Raw genomic sequence first — 3,543 nt, forward strand, 5'->3', positions numbered from 1 at the left:
TTCTTGTGGCGAACCTCACATTGGCTTATCAACACCTCAAGTATTGTGGCACCCTATCACTCCAAATATATTCCATCCTCCTTTATCTTTACTTATACAATTTCATTGCATAATCATTCATAAAAAGGCTCAACAAACTGTGAGCTTGGCCATACACCAACCAAGATAGATCGTGTTCAAGAACCTTCAAAAAGGGTTCACATCAAGTGGCATTAGAGCTCGTCTCTTCTTTGGTTCTTATCTTTCTTTCTTGATCGAATTACAAGTCTATTTTCTTCTTTCTTTCTTCTTAGAAAAGTCCAAAAATAAAAAAATGATAACAAAGGTAAAAAAAATAAAAAAGTGTCAAAAGTTTCCAAACAAAATAGTCCAAAAATAAAAGTGTCAGAAAAGTGTCCAAAGTTCAAAAGTTGTCAAGTTATTTTTCTTTGGAGGTTCAATTTGAGTAACAACATGTCTACACACTTTTCTTGATAAGTTGGGGTGTTTTTCTTTCACAAAATTCTTGGTTCCATACTTGGTTCAATTAAGAAGGTCATGGAGGATAGAGTGTTGAGTGATATAATTATTTTATTTACATTTTCCACAAACAAAGTGAGTGATACTCGTGAGTTGAGTGAAAAATGTCAAACCAATCCAATCATTCTAATCATGAGAGTGATAGTTCACCATTGTCCCTTAGGACAACAACATTATATGCTAGGATGACATTACAATTCCAAACTTTACAAAGACAAATGGAGCATATGAGACTGGAGTATGATAGGAGGCTTAATTAGCTGCACATAGGCATTCAAGTGATTCTAAGAAGGCATAAGAAGATCAAGTAGAGAAACACAAATGGCTAAGAGAACAGAGGATGATAAGTTGGACGGGATCAAAAAAAAGGTGCCAACCTTTACTGAAAAAATGACCTGGAGGCTTACTTTGAGTGGGAATTGAAAATTGAACAAGTGATTAATTGTAATTCTTACAATGAGGAGAAGAACGTTAAGGTGGTTGCCTTAGAATTCAAGTATTTGATTGTATGCCTTGAACGTTAAGGTGGTTGCATTAGCTTTTCTAAGGCCCAATTTCTTGCATGGATTAAACCAAGATATCCAAGATGTTATTGAGTTGTAACACTATGTTGAATTGGATGACTTGGTTCAACAAACCAACAAAGTGGAGGAGCAATTGGTGAGGAAAAGGTACAAATTATCCTCGGGGTCTAGTTCCAAGTATCAAACATCAAGGTGGGTGGACAAGCCCAAGAAGGAGGGTGCAACAAAGGATGGTACAACTAGTGCCAAGGAGGTCATGACTACAAGTCAAAGCAAGCAAAATATGGTGGTTAATCAAAGGAGACGATATGTAAACTATTTGAAGTGCTTAGGTCTTGGGCATATTGCTTCTCAATATCCTACAAGGAAAACAATGATCATGATGAATGGAGAGGTGGAGTATCAACCTGAGGCTTCAAGTGATGAAGAGGATGATCATGAAGAGGAGGTTGATGCCATCATTCCTGAAGAAGATTTGCTAATGGTGAGGAGGCTCTTGGGAAGCCGAATCAAGGATCATGAGGTAAATCAAAGAGGGAACATCTTCCATACAAGGTGTTTAGTTGGTGGTAAGGTTTATTCTTTGATTATTAAAAGTGAAAGTTGCACAAATGTTGTTTGTACAAGATTAGTATCAAAGCTCAATCTTGAGACTAAAGCACACCCACTACTTACTAGTTACGATGGTTAACTGAGGTGGAAGAAATGCTTGTGAACAAACAGGTTGAAGTTCCTTTTTCAATTGGGGACTATGAATATTTTATACTATGCGATATTGTCGATATGGAGGCTAGTCATTTGTTACAAGGTCGTCCATGGCAATATGACAAGAGAGCTACACATGATGTTTGTACCAACAAATACACATTCATGCACCAAAACGGAGAGTCATACGTTCACAATTGTCTCTTGAGCATGTTATTGAAGATAAAAAAGTATTGAGGAAAAATATAGAGATGGAAAAAAGAAAAAGGGAGAAAAACAAGAGAGTGAAAAACAAAATACTACAAAAAAGAGGGAGAGAAGAAGCCACTTTTTCTCATTAAAAAATGTGGAAGAAAAAAGTGTTGCTCTTATAAAGCAGCCCCCTTACAACCATTCTTTTGTTTTACAACTAACATCACTTTTCCAAATTTTATCTCTAAAATTTACAGGAACTTGGAGTTGTTAAGATGGTTGAGGACCCTTCGGAGGCTAAAACCATTCTTACTTGCATTGAGATAGGATTTATGGATGGATTGGTATACCAAATTGTGTTCACATAGGAGTGTGATCAAGCAAAAATCCATGATAATACTTACAAGCTTGAACTTTTAGATGAGTATAGTAATATAAGTGATATATTCAATTTGCTCATTTGTCTCCTTTTGATGTAGGTGATGGAGAACCAATTCCGAGGTCGAAATCTTTTCAAGAAGGAGAGGATGATGCAATACCCAATGAGACCAAGCTAGATAGTGGTGGCCTTGAAGGCATTGGTGGCCCCATGACAAGGGCACAAGCAAAAAGGCCACAAAATTCCCTATGACAACTATAGGATTGATTTATGATGGTGAGCCAAAGTTAGCCAAAAGGGATGCCAAGATACTCAATTGCATCATGGAACATGGTGTTGACCGAACCATGACAGGACTAGGTCAAGTGCAGGATACCGGCCAAGGCCAAGGTGCTGGAACTATACGTGGGACAGGCCAAGGCACATTGGGCCCCAATTCTGATCGTGGCATTAGGCATGTCTCACCAATTACCAAGACACAGACCAAGGCGCATCAGGTGCATCTGACCAAGGTGTGGTGCTTGATGCATCAGGCACTAAGCCAGGTCTTGGGCCAATCCAGTTTGGACAGGATTTCTGACCGAGGCATGTTGATAAGTGCCAAACATACCTAAAAATCATACACTTTTAAGGCACTTATCTTAAGCATAATTGAGAAAAACCAACTTAAAACAATATTTTTTGTATAAAATATCACAATTTGGTATATTTGTGTTTGTATTGCCTTTTTATGTATTTTGTAGGAAATAAAATGAAGAAAAGAAGAGAAAAGATTCATGGTCAAAAAGCAACAAAAGTCAAGAAAATCAAGGTGCTCAACCAGGCAGTTGAGAGTGGAACAAGCCTCGCTGAGCTGACCTGGCCACTTGCCTGACCTGGACCAAACTGCTCAACCAGGCAGCTGAGCGGACCTGCTTTGCCGCTCAGCCTAGCACCAGACTAGGCCTGGCACGGTCAGACACGAGCTTGGCACAAGACCAAGCTGTTGAGCAAGCTGCTCAGTGGTCCATTCAAGCTGCTCAGCGGAGAACTAGACTCCTGGCCAGATCAGCAAGCACTAAGCCACGTCTCCGTCAACACGGTCATAAGCTGCTGAACAAGCAGCTCAGCGGTGAAGCAGGTGCGCTGGGCGGTGCTTACCAGACTTGACTTAACCATCAAGCAAACCATGAAGTCATCCATGACCTCACCTCAAGTAGCCCACCATAGGCTTTTCAGAAGTAG

The sequence above is a fragment of the Lupinus angustifolius genome, unplaced genomic scaffold (assembly GCF_001865875.1).
Source record: "Lupinus angustifolius cultivar Tanjil unplaced genomic scaffold, LupAngTanjil_v1.0 Scaffold_585, whole genome shotgun sequence".
Lineage (NCBI taxonomy): Eukaryota > Viridiplantae > Streptophyta > Magnoliopsida > Fabales > Fabaceae > Lupinus > Lupinus angustifolius.